At 48.7% G+C, this 17,115-nt stretch overlaps 1 protein-coding gene and 1 long non-coding RNA gene across 8 annotated transcripts in view; both read right to left on the bottom strand.

Moving 5' to 3' along the window:
• Window positions 1-7,752: 7,752 nt before the first annotated feature.
• Window positions 7,753-12,574, bottom strand: LOC148755156 (uncharacterized). Its single transcript, XR_016019108.1, has 3 exons — window positions 11,633-12,574; window positions 10,890-10,999; window positions 7,753-7,847 (listed from the first exon to the last, which is right to left on the bottom strand). It is a non-coding gene; the product is annotated as an uncharacterized LOC148755156 (long non-coding RNA).
• A 3,688-nt stretch (window positions 12,575-16,262) lies between these two features.
• ATE1 (arginyltransferase 1) overlaps window positions 16,263-17,115 on the bottom strand; it is a 218,334-nt gene continuing 217,481 nt past the window's right edge. For 6 of the 7 annotated variants that reach the window (XR_012498368.2, XR_012498370.2, XR_012498372.2 and 3 more), the window contains one exon: window positions 16,263-16,736. The gene's annotated coding sequence lies outside the window, so the exon portion shown is untranslated. Of the gene's footprint in view, window positions 16,737-17,015; window positions 17,105-17,115 lie in introns of all 7 variants that reach the window. The other variant, XR_012498369.2, reaches the window with a different exon arrangement.

Here is a 17,115-nt window from a genome sequence, read left to right as displayed (position 1 = left end):
GGCCTTCAAGTTCAGGTGCATAAAATTGGTAGACATCTTTTTCGAACACCTGCAGTTTCATTGGCTACATTTGCCTAGTCTTCAAAATAGGGGAAGAATTAAGGGCCAACATTTGTGGTTCATAAAATGATTTTTAGTGATATTATAAAAACAAATGGAAAGGGAAAATTCTGGAGACTTGCTAAAGCTTGACAATTTCAGGCTTAAAAATCTGCCACACATTTGCTATTTACAACTCGGTACCCAGGTCTGTTACTCAAAACGCAATGGAAGGGCAATTCGGGAATCTTGACTGCATTCTGGTTCAAGAAAAGCAAACATTGTTATAAAAGACAGCGGGAGGGGGAATAAATTGGGGAAATTTTACTGTGGCCTCAACATTGTCCCCTTTACCCTCACCCCCACACAATGCCGCAAGTTCCTACCCAGCATCGGCCAATCTGAGCATGTGAATTCGTCAATTCACTGGGTGGCCTAACCAGCCAGATATGTCTACGATGCCCAAAGTCACAGGGTATTTGACAAGCAACATTGTGCGGTAGAAACAGCACCAGGATAGGGCACACTTTCATCCCAACATTGTTAAGAACAAAAAATGTGATTCTGGGGAAGTCATTCAACATCCCCACCCCCCACCTTGGCCTCACCCTCTTTTGCATAATTGAGGTCTCCATCTTCGAGCTTAAAAAATAAATTTGTCTATAACTCCAGCCCCTCTGAACCTTCCCTGCTTCCAGAGAAACGGAGTTGTCACCCATCACCCAAGAGCGACCACCTTACAGGAAGTCAAGTCCACTTTAAAGTATTTTGAAACCATAGTCGAGGAACCCTGCTGTTGACCCCTGTCTACCGGAAAAGTCCTCTAATCCCTGGCCCTCTGCAGTTTAAGGGCAATTTATGGCATGTCATTGCTTGGCTGTGTGACTCTGCCCTCCCACCTCTCCCAACCTGCACTCAACCACCACAACAATGCCTCCTAGCGGACTGGAGAGAAGACATGCAGGTGGTTTTAGCCATGGGGGGCAAATTAGAAAGAGATTAGCAATGATGCCCCATTGCCACCTTCTGCTCCGTCCCCACCCACGCCCACCATCATGCCCTAGAGCTTTGCTGCCACTGTCCAACCTGGCAGCTGCTATCCAATGCCATTATTTCAAGTTAAATGAATTACAGTTAAATAAAACAGACTTCAGCGTTTCAGTAGCACCAGCCACATGCTTTCAAGTGCTCAATGCCACATGTGGCTAGGGCCACCAAATTGGGCAGTTCAGGTATTACGGGAAATTGTCACTGTTGCAGAATGCCGTACCAGACTTCACTGGAGGGCCCCTGCCTTCCCTTTCCTTCCTCCAAGATCAGAGCCAGGGGACTGTCCAGGAACTACTCCTGCCTCCCGCCCCCCATCCATACACTCTCCAACGTCTGGTGCCACCAGCAAGGTGTAGGGCCTGGACCTCTACTTCTCGGCATGGGAAGCGCTGAAGATACCCAGGATAGGCCTTTGTTGGACAAACACAATATTATTGTTTACTGCAGGAAAGTGATTTGGTGCTGGTATCACCTCCTGATTCTGGGGCCCGCTTGAAGCAGCTCTAGTCTCCATGGGAATGTCTGTAGACCCTAAATTCCCCTCTAGGAGGATTGCAGCCCCTTCAAACCCTCTGGACCTCACAGCCCAGAGGAAGAAAGGCGAGTTGAACCAAGGTGGCAATCCCTTGAAGAAAGCCCAGCTGAAATGGACTTTTTGGGGAAGAAGGATTCATTGGGGACCACTAAATTATAACACCCAGGAAAGCACAGCATGTTCCTCCCATCTCTGGATTCCAGAGCCTGGCACACAGCCTCACCAGTCCTGGGCAGTTTATTGAGCTGCCTTTGTGTCTAACAGGCTTTCAGTAGGTACTTGTTGACTGATGGTGACTGTAACTTAGCCTCTTTGGGGGTTTCTTAATTAAGGCATCTGGGTACATTTCCATGCCGCTTTGCACCCAGTCGATGAGGTATATTTAGAAGTTAAAGAATAAAAGCCATTTTAGGGCAAGGTTGACCCAGCTGAACAGTGGAAGTTCCTTTTCTTTGCAATGACCTGATTTTCCACGGTGCATTCTTCCCTCTTTTCTCTTGATTTCTGCATTTGGTTTGTCACACTATTTCCTGGGGGGGGCGGGGGGGGGTGTCTACTTTATCCAAACGTGAAAAGAAGTTCACTTTAATAAACCAAAGGGGAGAAAAATGATGCTGCCAGGATCCTGATAAATTCGGGGAAGGAGCCAGAGAATACAGAGCAGGACGCATCATAAAACCACAAACCCAGTAACTCTTTTTAGAGTCCCAGAGCTCTTATATTTTGTCCCCAGGCTGGGAAGAAAGGCCATCAAGGGTGGGAGGGGGGAGCAATTTCTTTAACAGATTTCTAAGAGCATCGTTGAGCAAAAATTAACTCCTTCGCTGGGGCTGGATGCCGGCGTGGCGCCCGGACTCGGGGCCCAGGGAGCAGGTGGCTCCAGGTGAGGGAGGTCCCCAGGGCTCCCTTTGTTCTCTGGGCTCTGCGCGGGGAGGCGCGCGGCGGACGCCAGCGCCCCCGTGTGGCCGCCGGCGTCCCGCGCGCTCACAGAGTGGATGGGTGGGCAGGCGGTGCCCGGGGCGTAGAAAGACCCCACGGAATGAATGAGGGGGGCGACCCGCCCCGCAGGAGGGGCGATCCCTCCTGCTCCCGGCCTCAGCCCAAAGTCCTCGAGCTGTGCAGGTGATGAGCGATCAGTGTCGAGGCATATCTGCAACAGGAATCCTAGGGCTTCCCAAAGCACAGCTGGGACGGAATGTCTTGCCCCGATGGCTAGGGCTCCATGGCAAATGATCCGTACGTTTTAGCTGGTATTATTTCCAGAGTAGGGGGTTCAGACCTCCCTTTTTGTAGCCCTGTCCTAACCCATGTCTTGCTAGTGCTCTTCGCTGTGTTACCGTGAGCAAGTTACTCAGCCTTTCTGAACCTCGGTGTCCTAATTGATAGGTTGTGAATATTGGATGTAACCATGCTCAATATTCACCTCTAATAGTCTTGATTCACCTCTAATAGTAGCAGCTCAAGATGTCTAGGGCAGCGTATTTGCTCGCTGTCTTCTAGAGGCCTTCTCAATATCACATAGAAATTCATTCCAGTGTTAATTCATCACGATCCGTCAGCAGATTCTTCGTTTTTTCCAACTGAGGCATCCTTTTGTCCCATCCTCTGGAGACAAGGAATGGACCCATTCATTTTCTTTGTAAAAATCTGTATGCATCAAAGCAGGAATCAAGACATTCGTTAGCCATATGTCCTCCAAATAAGACAACACACCGCTTCAGAACACCACTGGGTAAGCCAAAGTTAGCTAATAAAAATACAGGACACGCAGTAAAATTAGAATTTCAGACAAACAAGAAGCAATTCCTTAGTATGAATATTCCACAGTATTGCATGAACAAATATTGCATGGGACATACTTATATTTAAAAAATTATTTATTGTTTATCTGAAATTCAGTTTGAACTGAGTGCTCTATATTTTATATGCAACCCTGCACTGGGTAGAAACCGTTCCCATAAACAGGCTGGTTGGCACAAGTCCAAGAGAGGTGAGCTTCTTTCCAGAGGTCACGGGGGACTAACTGCCTTTCCTTCTACCTGGAGCTGCACCGGAAAAGCCCCCCATTAAATCTGAGGGAGGGCTAGGCCCGACTGGAGACCGTCATGCTCTCCCTGGGCTTGGTTTTCAGAGTCACTGTATGGCAGACCGGGGCCTATTTCGAAGTGATTGGTTTATGTACTGACAGAGCTTTTGGCTGTTTGGTGGTAATGATAATAATCTGTTATGAGGCCATGTTTCCTCTTGAATGAAGTGGTAACCACGCTGTTGACTCTGTGCTGCTGGGGATGGCATGATGTTTGGTCAAGTGTGTATGTGAAGTGCATGGCCAGGGTCAGTTCCCTGGGTACAGTCTTGCCACAGTGGACGGTCTCCATGAGACCCCAACCATATAAGGCACCAGACACTGTAGTCACCATAAGCAGGTACTCGGCACCCGGCCTCCGGAGCCTGCCCCCAAGAAGACGTCTGGCCACCATCCATTTCTCAGAGCCCAGTAACCACGTCACTGAGGAATGGTGTCTCATTGGCCTTCCTGGTTCCTGTATTTCCTGCCCAGGATTAGTGTGACCTACGAGCCTGTGGTGACAGCCTTCTCAGCCACTGTGCTTCCTCACCCAATCTCTACCACCCTGTGGGGAGTTAGGTGATGGACAAAACAGGACTTTGGTCCAAAATGGAGGCAGATAAACTTCCTGTTACAAATGGGACCCCTCACACCCCGTCCATTTTCTAGCTGCTTTCTAGGGCCAGCCCTTCCTCTTCTACCTGGCTCCACTTCTCAGAGCTGGTTTTCCACTCCAGCCTGCGGGGTTTCCAGCAATTTTTCATGACCCCACCAGTGTCAGCCATCTGCTATCAGTACCACCCATATACCAGCCCGGGAGATCGCCGATCCCCACCCCTTCTGACCCATCTGCCAGCCTGTTATGTCATGTCACATGACACTCTGCACATCTGGGGTCACTTTATCTATCATCCGCCTTTGCCACAAATTCCTTCAGCTCACACAGGTAAGTCACGGACATTGCTTTCAGTCAGACCTGGGTTTCCACGCCAGCTTCTCTGCTGAGCAGCTCTCTGAACTTGGGCAAGGTTACCTAACCTCTCTGTGCCTCAGTCGCTACTTCTGTATCATAGATGGTGTCTTAGTTTCCTACTGCTGCTGTAACAAAATACCACAAACTTAGTGTCTTGAAACAACACAGATTTATTATGTCACAGTTCTGTAGTTTGGAAGTCTGGGTGGGCTCAGCTGAAATCAAGGTGTCAGCAAAGCTGTGTTCCTTTCTAGAGACTCTGGGGGAAGAATCTGCTTCCAGGCTCCTACAGGTTGTTGGCAGAACTTGGATCCTTGTAGCTGCAGAGTTCAGGTCCTGTTTCCTGGCTGGCCTTCAGCCAGAGCCTCTGTCAGCTCCCTTCCAGCATTTTCAGAGCCAGCAACAACACGTCAAGTCCCACTCACACTCTGAATCTCTCGGACTACTCCCTCTGCTGCATCCCTCCTGCTTCCAGCTGAAGAAGGTGCTCTGCTTTTAAGGGATTATGTGATTAGATTGAGTCCACGCAAGTAATCTCCCTATTTTAGTGTCCATAACTTTAATTCTATCTGCAAAGTCCTTTTAACAGATTCTGGGGATTAGAGAATGGACGTCTTTGGGGGTGGGGGTGGGGGTGGGGGGTGTTATTCGGCCTACCGCAGATGGGGTAATGATGTTATGGGGTAAAACAAGGTGTATTTGTTTCCTAGGGCTATTGTAATCAAACGCCACAAGCTAGGTGGTTTAAAACAACAGGAACGTACTGCCCCACAGTTCTGGTGACCCAAATCAAGGTGCCAGCAGGGCCATCCCTCTGAGGACAGTCCTTTCTCTCTTCTCCTGGCTCCTAGTGCTGGCTGACAGTGCTTGATGTTCCTTCCCTTGTAGCTGCATCCCTCCAATCTTTGCCTCGGTCATTCATGGCCTTCTCCCTGTGTATCTGCATCTAATTTTTTTCTTTTCTTATAAGGACACCAGTTATATTGAATGAGGGTCCACCCTAAAGACCTCATTGTAACTTGAGTCCATCTGCAAATATCTCCAAATAAAGTCATACTCATAGATAGCAGGGTTAGGACTTCAACATACATTTTGGAGGGACATAATTCCACCCAAAACACAAGGTCATGCCAGAAAAGCACGCAGCATGGGGCCTGACCTCTGGCTGGTGCTTAATCAACAGCAGCAGTTGACATTGCATGAGTCTCTCCCAGGCAGCCTGGGTCCCTGTGGGCATGGACTGGGCTAGTAGTGCATGTGTGGTTAGAGCTTGAGAAATCCTGCCTCCTGCCATCCTGCCTCACTGCCTGTCCCTTTCCCATCTTGGCTCAGCTCCACCTCCAGCCCTTTGCTCAGGCTCCCCCTTTCCTCTGATGCCCTCTCCCTTCTCTGGGGCTGTCCACATTCACATCTTGGCCACTCTTCAAGCCCCACCTGTTCTAGAGGCTGCCCTGTCCTTAGATGCTATGTCCATTGGCAGGTTGGGCCCATTGAAGACGGAGAATGGAGATGCTATGCAGCCCTGGAAATCCCGCTGCTCAGCTGGCTCTCAAAAGAGCCTTCCTCTTAGAAAATGCACGTGTAAAACTGAACACTGCCAGGGAGAAACAAAGATAAAACGAGGTGCTGACTCGATGGCTGGAAGGTTCAGAAGAGTAATTTTAGGCAAGAAATTGCACCCTTTCCTATCCTGGTCTGATCATCTATCTTGTAAACCTGACCTGCTCTTTCTAGAAAGAAAAATAATAACATCCAAACACTCTTGCCAAGTTAGCCTTCCAGGGGCCATAATTCTTTTGGGGTCTGTGTTATATACAAGGCTCTGGGTACTGGCTGATTACCACCCTTGCATATTTATTATTATTATGTTGGCCTGCCTTAAAATGCAAAGGATGAAAGGTTTGACAGACTCCATCAGCAGTCTAGGAATCTCACTCCAATTTTTCAGTACCTCCCCATTTAATAAATTAGAACGCATGCAAACTCAGAGCAGTCCCCAGCCACAAGCAGAGTTTCGTGGAGAGCGAAGGCTCGGCAGTCATTCTCTGAGATGGTGTCCAAACGCTGTAGCATCCTGACCTCTCCTCATTTCTAGAAACATTCTTAAGCTCACTTCCCTCAGCACAGATGAGAACAGAGCTGGGACGACAAGGGACAGCTGGCACTACCAGGGGGTGGAAGAGACAGGCAGTCTCTTTTGGGGTTGACAGATGCCACAGAAGGAAGGCACCGTTTCCCCTGAACCCTGCCCCACTGCCCCTCATGGCTGTCACCTTCGAGTGAGGGTCTCCCAGGGGCTGGGCTAATCATCTTTGTGTCCTCAGTGTCTAGCACAGGGCCTGGGAAAGATCAACATCGGTTTGTTCAATGAAGACCTGGGAGTGATTCAAGGCCACCAGACACGATTCTGGAAGCTGCCCCCACTTGCAATGGAGACTTGGTCTCAGCCCCTGCTGGGTCCCAGTAGGCAGGCTCTCCCCCTCCCACAGGCATCACCCCAAGCCCAGCCAAGGGCAGAGCACACAAGCAGATGCGGCAACGGCCTTTCAGCTGCAGAGCTGCAGTCCTGCAGGTCAGAGCTGAGAGCCACAGCAGCATGGGGTGGGGGCGGGGAGGGGGTGGGCATTTGCAGCTGTTTATATGATGTATATCTGGTGGATAAATAAACTTCATTTGCCAGGGCTGCCGATCTCTAAACAGGCAGAAATACACACTCGCTCAGAAACTTAAATAAAATAAAATAAACAAATATGGTGATGTTTGACTCTCCCTAGCATCAGGGTCCTGAGTCCCAAGCTACTCCCCTTTCAGCTGGTTAATAAACCGAGTTTATGGGTCCCCTCCTATGGGCCTGTGTGTAAAAGTTCCGCTCAGAGGAAACGCTCCCTGTTAGGATGTGGGGGAGGGAGACTCCACACAGCAGATCCTTCCGGTCGGTCTCCCAACAGGCAGGCCCACAGCACAAGCCAGGTGACTCTGCAAATGACCCAGGAGGCGGCCACTGTGGCTGGCCTCTGCTCGGCCTAAAGCCAGTGAGGTCAAGTAAGCCAGGTGAGAAGCTACCAGAGACTTTTACCCTGGGCCTACCTCTTTGTCATGACTCTGAGGCACCTTAGACGGGCATGTGCCTCCCTCCCTTGCCTCTGTCTTCTCTGCCACGGTGAGGACAGGGACGCCACTGCCTGTGGAAGTAAAGGTGGATGGTGAGGTCTCCCAGCGTCCATTGGACTCTAACATGGAAGAATTCACCAGTCAGGTACAGTTTACAGTGGAAGTTTATATCCTGGCTGAACACTGCACTTTATAAGAAATGGGGAAAATCTATTCCCAGCCGTCCAAAATCTTGTGAACAAGCCCATCTTTGGGTTTCTGGTATCCATTGTTGCATAACAAACCATCCCAAAATACAGCGGCTTTGAACAACAGTCTGGCAGGTTGACGGCACTCAGCTGTTGGGGGTTACTGTGCTCTAAGGTGGTGTCACTGGGGAATGCACTCACATGGAGCCTTAAGTGGGCTGGAAGGACCACTCTCTCATCCACTCCCATGGCCAGCAACCTACCGGCTGTCCTCTGGGGGCTCAGGTGGGCTGTCCACAGAAGGCCCACAGGGTCCCTCTGTACAGCCACTCCACAGGGTGTGTGTGAGCTTCTGGCAGCATAGCACTGGGTTCCAGGCAGAAGCAAGTGCAAACAGAAGCTGCAGATTAAGGCCAAGCCTTGGAGGTGACACAGCATCACTTCTGTCACATCCTATCCATCAAAGCAAGGCAGGCCAGCCCAAATCCATGAGGAGCGGAAAGACTTCAGCCTTTAACGGGACGAGTGGCAGAGAATTTGCAGCCATCTTGAATCCGCCACAGTGACCACCGTCAGGGGATGGAGAAGACACTATCCTTTGGCCTGGTTATTAAGGTGCTAGGGACACCAGTCTGTGGGCTGAGGACTCAAGCAGGCTGGGCTGGGCAGAAGGACCAGTCACTCATCTGTCCTGGATTGACATTGAATGGCAGTGAGTCCAATGGCTGGAGGCACAAAGTCATGAAACGGGGAACATCTCCATCTTTCCTTCAATAGGTGAGAGATGGTGCGGGCAGCATGGCTTCGCTCTGAAGCCCCACTGTCCTGGCCTAGCCACTTTTTCTTTTCTCCTTTAAAGTCTGGACATTCCTGGTGCGAAAAGGAAGCCCTCACAGATGGCAAATGCCTACTTTAGTTTACTGATGAGATCAGACGACGAAACCCACTTCCTCTCGGCACTTTTCAATCCCAAACTCCAAACACATTTTCCAACACATGGGTTCTATGTGACAGTGGGCTAAGTAAAGTGGAGCTTAAGCCTAGAGTTTAATTCACCTGTAGTAAATTTAAATCTACCTGGACAGAGAGCACGCAGGAAAGAGACACACGCTTGCTTTTGGGTTTTTTTTTCATTCATTTCTCCCATCCCTGCCTAATTTCATGTGTACCAGCATCTCTGAGCTTGACTGGAGGACCCTGCACACTGAAAAGCCCAATCCAATCAGTCCCTGGGAAAAGCAGGGGGGATGGGTGTGGGTATCGGAAATAGCTTTAAATGCCTCCCAAAGGAGGAATGTGAAAACCACACCAGATTTCCAGAAAGCCATTTTCCCATCCACAAGGCAGTTGCAGAGCTTGTGGAGGCAAAGCTACAGACCGCAGCCCAGCGGTGGTCCTACAGCCAGTGTCCACACGTCACCTCTCCACTGTGACATGTGGTATAGCCCATCAGCTACCTCAGCATAGTCTGCCACTTCCTTTCGCAAGGTGTTCCCAAAGCAAATGTAAAATCCAAATGAAACAGAAAAGATGGTGGGTCTCCACATCACGGCATATCTGGGGTATTTAATAGGAAGGTGTTTTGTGGACAAACATGCACTAAATAACCTAGAAACTCCAGCCTGTGCCACTAATGTGCAGATTTGTTTATTCAGTCCCTCAGTCAACATTTATTGAACGCTTGGGATGCCAGCGATAGCAGCAAAACAAACGTGAGTGAGATGAGCCTGTCAGCTGGGAACGCAGGTGTTCAATAAGTAATTACAAGTGGGAAGAGGGCCATAGAACAGCTCCTCACTGCAAAGACTGTTATTTGTTCTGTGTGTCAATAAAAATTCACAACAATTTTGATTCTGCATCTATAAACCAAAGCTGAAAAAGTCACACATTTTGAGCAAACGATTTAAGCACTAAAGGCTCTCTGTTGCTGAGTTTTGATTGACACAGTCTGGTCCCACACGTGATGAAATGCCCCAGCCCCAAATACCACACAAAGGTTTGTCTAAATTTCACACCAGTAAATGGACACTTGACCAGAGAGAAAAATAAGCCTCCCCTTTGTGACTCACCCCTGAGCCCATCATTCTCGTGACTTAGTTCAGGTTCTATAACAAAATACCATAGACTGGGACAGTGCCCAGGCCAGTCCCCTGCATGGCCCAGGAGGCAGCCCCTGCCACCATGAGCACCTGGTAGGGGACCTCGGGCTGGGTACAATGTCCCCTGAGCTAGAACCACAGGGCAATGAACACCCAGTTACATATGTCATCAAAGTTGGGTTTCTGCATCAGATTTTATTTACAAGTGTTTCCCGGATAAAATAAGTGTGCCAACTACAGCACTAGGTGATTGAAGGGTCCTCTGCCAACTCTACACCCCTAATAATCACTCTGTGAGCCGTCCCACATTTCTACTACCATGTTTCCCCGAAAATAAGACCTACCCGGAAAATAAGCCCTAGCATGATTTTTCAGCATGACATCCCCTGAGCATAAGCCCTAATGTGTCTTTTGGAGCAAACCTTAAGATAAGACCTGGTCTTATTTTCGGGGAAACAGTGTAATGGCAGCTGCGTGAAAAATACTTCACAGGTGAGTGAGGCTGACAAGAGCTGCCTTAAGGAACTCAAGAAGAGGGTGGCCAACACATCAGCCTTTCCTTTTTTATCCCCTCTCTCCATATTCATTTGTTCATTCATTCATGCAACCAACTAGCCAACCTACTAATATTTTTTGCATACCTGCCTTGTGTGGGGCTCTGGGGAAGGTTACTAGGGACCCCCCCACACACTGCATAAGACAATACTTTGTTTCCTATAAAATTTACATTCTGGAGACAGACAATAAACGTGCAAATAAATCAACAAGACGATTACCGATTGCAACAGGGTAAAAATCAAAATAAAGTGTTGGAAGTCAAGAGTACCTGAGGGCTCCCCCTTGTTGGTCTTGGAGCTGCAGCCTCTGCAGTGGGCAGACACGGTCTAGTGTAGGCCTCCATTCACAGCCAGCAGAGCCTCTCATGCCACAGAGCACCTGTGGGTATTGTACAAATGCAGAGTTCGAATCAGTAGTTAGGGGCTGTGGCCGGAGATGCTGCATGTCTGACCGGCTCAGCTGATCCGATGGCATAGAACACGGACTATTCCCTGCCACCCGACCAGGTGGTTTGTCCTTTAGTGACCCATCCCCAACATAGAGGTTGTGGGAGAACTCAGGTGTCGAGCAGGTACCAGGATCTTTGGGAAACGTAAGCACATACATGTACCTTTGTCTGGAAAAAACTCTGTTCTAGCTGAGTGTGTGGTGTGTGTGGATGGACAGCTGACCGATGGCAGGTGGGTTTGTCCTGAACTAGTTTGTGTGAACTGAAGTGGCAGACACATCTCTGCCTCCAGCCATTTTGCTCCCCCCACACCTGCCTCTTTTCATTCCTGAGTCTCTGATTGCTGCACTCAGTCCCCGGGTGCCCCGGGTGCTGTGGGAAGACCACTAGTGTGGATTCAAAGGCACTGAAGCCCCAGCTGTATGTCTAATGAGCATCTAAGCTCTTGGCCCTGGTGGCCCAGCTGTGCACGGCCCCTAACGCCCGTCCTGCTATCTGATCAGAGGAAACAGACATCATTAATAGAACGAGCAGTCAGATCTGGAAGCCTGGAGTTTACCCACCCCTGAAATAGTCAGATGAGGACCCTTAGTTGGGGATTTGAAAGAAGCCGTTGAGCCAGCTGTGGAGTGTAGTTCTGGCCATTCAGCGCGGCAGAAACGAATCTGGAGTTCAAGAGAAAGACAGCAGTTGGGAGTCAGAGAGGCCTGGCATTACCATCACATAAATCGGTGTCTAGAACAGTGCCGGACACACAGGAGCTCCCGTTAAACAGCCGTGGTGACCACTGGACCTGCTCCCCACCTTTCGCCCTGTCCCTCCCACAGGATCCCTTACTCCTCCTTGATCTCAAAGTCAAGGATTGCTCCATTGTGGAGCAATCCAGTCGCATTTGCAAAGGCTGTGCTATCCCTTTAAGCCCCGAGGAGGGCTACCTGAGTCTCTTTGGCATCAGGGTTGGGCATCTCTGGGAATCTGACCCACATCTGCAGGTGATAAAGAACGATTATCAAGCAGAAACATGCCCTGCGCCAAACACACCCACTTAATTGGTGCTTTACTTAAGCTAATGTTTCACATTATTCTGGCCTACCCAAAGCATCAAGTTAAAAAGGCAGAGCTCATTTACTGCAAGATTCCTTGAGGTCTGGACGTGCCTGGTACACACCACACGTGCACCAAGGCCTCCTGGGTGTGCCGTGGGCACGGGCCTCACTAATGATGCTTTAACTTATTAGCAATAACCAACTTCACATGCAGAGCTTTGTAACTTGTTTCTGGAAACCTCTTCTGAACCACAGGACTAGACTAGAATAACAGGAACACTGTAAATATTTGTTGAGTGACTGAACAGCGCTGAGACAGTGAAGCACGGTGGCTCAGAGGAACGGAGTGGCTTCCGGGCCTGAATCTTCATTCTGTCACTAGTTTCGTGACCCTACATTCTCTAAGCACAAGTCTACATAAACTTAAACAATTAAATGAAAGTAAAATCATTAAATGAAATCCTTTATAAAGCACACCTGGCAAGTAGTAATTACATGAAAAATGTTAACTATTGAAAGGGACCATATAGGGGCACTTTGGTAGCAACTATTGCGCTGTAATTAATTACACCAGAAGAGCAGGTGTCACCCAGGACAGCCCCAGGCAAGGGAGGGCTCCTATCTGTGTCTGTTTAATACACATGAAGCTAGTGAGCCCGGGGGAGGTTAAGCGTGACCTGAAGTCACGTTGCCTATTAGCAGAGCACAAGTTCAAGGTCACATTGGCTCAGACCCCAGGTTCGGGGTCACATGACAGGTGATAAGCTCCTTGCCCTCAACAACATGAGTTCTACTGAGAGGTGCTGCAAGGAGCTGGCCTCTCTGTCACCCTGGGTCTGCAAAGGATGATGGTGAAACTCAGAGAAGTTAAGAAACAGGTCCAGGGCCACACAGCAGTCAGTGCAGGTGCCGGGATAGCAGGTGGTCTCCCAGGCTCTTTGCCACTGAAGTATAAGATGTCACGGAGGGGTTTCTAACAGCTGGAGTGGTGATGAGCCTGCTGAAGTCGGCTGTGATACCAACGCTTTCTTTCAGTTCACCCGTCTTCTGTTGATGTGTTTGTTTCCAAGCTCACCAATTCGTCCTGATTATTGGTGCACGATGCAGACACCCGGTCAGCATTCACTGCCCTTCACCTTGCTCCCATACATGTCTCTATCGTCATTGAATTACCTGCTTCTATGTCTGTTCCTAAAGAGGAAGTCCTGCAGAGAAAGATGCCGTGCCCGGCACAAGGGTTCCGTACTGCCGCTCAAGTACAAGTTCGCTGACTGTAATTGTTCTCAGTAAGTTACATTGCCGACAATCAATAGGAACTAACAGTGATCTAGCTCTCCCCCTGTCAAGACATGGAAATCTCCGCCCATGAAATGTCCTGCCTCCAGTGAGCAACAATGAGTGACACCCTCCTGCTAAATAACAAGCCTTGTTTACACCTAATAGGTTCTTCACCCAGGTCTCTTTTCCTCGTGCACATTTCCATCTCTCTCTCAAATTCTGGAGAACCACTGTTTATCTTATACATGTGATTGAGCTGGCTCCTCCTGGCTCACACCTAGCTCACAGGGGCCAAAAGTGTGCACCTCTTGCCACAGCCATGTCCAGGGAGTTCACGTGGTAGCTTGAATTTGGCCATGGCGAAAGTACTCACACCACGGAAATCAGCAAATGCTATATATCGGGGCTTCTTTTTCTTCTTGGAGAACTAGTTGTTAAGCATTTACCAGCACACCACTGCGTATGTGGCACAAACCCTGCCCAGTTGCACATGTCATATGCTCTTGATCCACTCAGCCCTCCAATTTCTCCCCATTTTCTCAAGTCTTCTGGCCCTCCCTGGCAGCTGTGGGCAGCCAGCCCACCACTGTTACGAAAGATACAAGTATCGTCTAGAACAGCATCTTTTACAACCAAGTTTCCCCTAAAATGAGTCCGTTTAGTATGCTGCTTGTAAAAATGTGTTTACAGAATTTCTTTCAGATCTATGCCTTACACATGGCTTGACTCACTAAAAAATTATCCAGTTCCCCTCCACGCCCCCCCATGCCCCAAAGTGTGATCATCATCCCTAATTTATTTCCAGCACACCCTGAGTCTTGTCAGGGGCCCACATATGGACTGAATTTCTAAACAGGCTAAAGGTTCTCAGCTCTCAATTCAGTCTTTAAGGATCTGACTAGGGCGAAAGGCACACACCACTTCCAAGCGAGGCAGCCAAGAAAAGGCTGGGCAAACCCCCTCCCACCCTTCCCACCCCACAGCCCCCTCACCCTCCGAAGCTGAAAACCTCTCCTTTTGAGGAATGCTGATTTACAGAATTAAGTTACAGTCTGACTGTTTAAAGGGATGGTCACAGACTGTGGCAAACCCCTGAGGCTGAAACGTGAGCTGCTGTCTTGCCGCATACATGGTGATTTTCAGCAAGCCTGCCCAAATTGTGAAAGGGTCATCTTAGCGCTGTCTTCATCCTGGTCAGTTTCCATGCGCGAGGGCTCGTGGGTAATGATACGTAAAGGCTGGCCTTCAACTGGCTTTCTCTATGAACCTTTCTTTACGATGCTTTTGAAAAGCAGAGATACCGCTTTTTGGTTTTTTTGTGTGTTTTTTTTTAACCTTGAAGTCTTATATAACTCTATTGCCTTCCTTGCCTGTTCCAACTGTTAGAAAAGACTGTTTGGGGTCCTGATTGCATTTCCATGAGAAACATATTAAGCCTCTTAAGGCAATGAACTGATCAGTCCTTATTAACTTAGCTGTAATGCAGAGACTGGAAAAGCTTACTAAAAATACTAAGTCACTACATTGGAGTAGTTGGTTTTAAGACAATTAGTTATGCAGTGGCCATGTACTCAATCATCTTTAAAGAAAAAAGTTTGCTCATAGTCCTAGAAGAAATCAAGCAAGGGCCTCGCCAATAATTTCCCATTCTAAACTCACCATGCTGGGCCAGTTAGGGCTGGTTAGGGCTGGTTAGGGCTGGTTGTTTCTTGTGTCTGATCGAGGAAGTGCTGGGTGGGACTAAGGGAGGAAGAAGCCATATTGTGGCTACCTGGGTATCATCGAGTAGGAAGAATTCAAGCACGTTTTTTCAGTTCTCGGCTGCCTTCAGTGAGGAGGAAAACCTTAATACCTACCCGTTGTCCCCTGTTTGTCACTGAGCAAAAAAGCCCTGAAGAGGGCAGGGAGGTTCTGCTTTCAGGACTTAATATGTGTGTCATAAATTTGGGACCCAAAGTGCACACACCCACGCAGATCACAAGCATTACCATAGCCCTTCACCGCAGAGATGGCTTGTACTTATTGAGTGCTTGCTGCATGCCACATGTAACGCTAAGCACTGTATGCACACCCACTCTTTATTATTGTGGTAACATGTACATGACATAAAACTCACATCGGCATTGAGCATATTCCACACTGGTGTGCAACCATCCCAACCACCCACATCTAGAACTTTTCCATCTCCCCAAACACAACTCCATACAAATTAAATGCTAACTTCCGGTCCCCTCCCTCTGCACGTGGCATCCACCATTCTACTTTCTGTCTTTGTGAATTTGGCTACTCTAGGGACTTCAGATAAGTGGAATTATACAATATTCTTTTGAGTCTGCCTTGTTACACTTAGCGTAATGTAAATTTCATGTAATTCTTACAGGTCATAAAATAATATTCTTCTTTTGACTTTTTCAATGATTTAAAAATGTAAAAACCTTTCTTCCCTCACCAGCTATGCAAAAGCTAGATTTGACCTGTCAGCCACAGTTTGTCAACCCCTAGTCTAAAGAAAGTTTTCATAAATGCAAGTCCAACCCTCTGTTCTTTACAAATGCATAAACTAGGACCTGCCCACGGAAACACAGCTACAAAGTGGACTTACTCAAATCAGAAGCTGGCAATCGGCAACCCCAGTTTGGTTTGGAAACAAAGCAGTCAAGTTTGGACCCCCAGTTTATCACTGAAAGCGGTTCCATGCTGGGTGACTCCGTTAGATGTTGCACTGCTCCTGGTGAATGCACAGAGGAGGTCTCTACCAGCTTCCCATCCTGCAGATGGATTGGCAACGCATTAGACACTCTCCTTTGGAAGAAATGTCAAGTATGCACTTGTCCTTCTGACTGTCGTTCAAGTCAAACACACTGGACCAGACAGTGAATAGTCAGCTTTATTCACTCAAACCCTCCTTTCATTGGAACATGCATTACTTTTATATGCAGTGACTTGCCAGATGCTTAAAAGACACATTTTAAAGAAAAACAAACACTCCTCTGTTCCTTTCTGGTGGCTGAGGGGGTCTTGGGTTTACAGTGCAGGCTCTCAGCAAGCCCAGCCTTCTTCTGGTTTCCTTCTCCCCAGTCATCCAGAACTTGCACACTTTCCTTCAGGCCACTACTGTTGGCAGGACCGCAGGCAGGATAACCAGAGGGGGCTCCCTTGAAGGGTGGAGGTCGGCCTTCCCCGTGACTGCACAGCAACACAACACACGCTAGTCGTTTGAGTTGGGTCATCAATGCAGCCTGACACCCTGCACTTCAAGGTCAGGGCCGGCAAGAAGAGCGAGCACAGATGATATGCAGGAAATACATAGTTCAGGTTCATTTTCAACAGCTGTCCTTCAAAGCTGGAAACAGAGACCACAGGGCAGGGTCAGAGGCGTTACCATCTGCTGTGTATTTCAGATGGTCCCACCACTTCCTTTCACAACCACCCACCCCAGGAGTTGGGATGTCAGGGCTCTAAATGGAGGGCTGATGTGCCCTGGGGCTTGGCTTGGCCTCTGTGGTTTCAGGGTAACCTTCCCTCTCTGACATTATGAAGTGGATCCTTGGAGGAAAGTGTCCCCCAGGCCTCCACTCAAGCCGAACACAGGTTTTCCATTTTCATTTAATTATTGCCTCACTTTTGATCGATAGTCCTGGCTGGTCCAGTGGAAACTGACAAGGAACTGCTGTTGTGCACTCTTGCCTAGAGTTCTATCCTCAGGAAAGCCTATCAATAAA

This window comes from Rhinolophus sinicus, chromosome 15, assembly GCF_057876585.1.
Source record: "Rhinolophus sinicus isolate RSI-liver-muscle chromosome 15, RSI-T2T, whole genome shotgun sequence".
Lineage (NCBI taxonomy): Eukaryota > Metazoa > Chordata > Mammalia > Chiroptera > Rhinolophidae > Rhinolophus > Rhinolophus sinicus.
The sequence above is the reverse complement of the archived record's forward strand: the minus strand, read 5'-3'. Positions and strand labels throughout refer to the sequence as shown.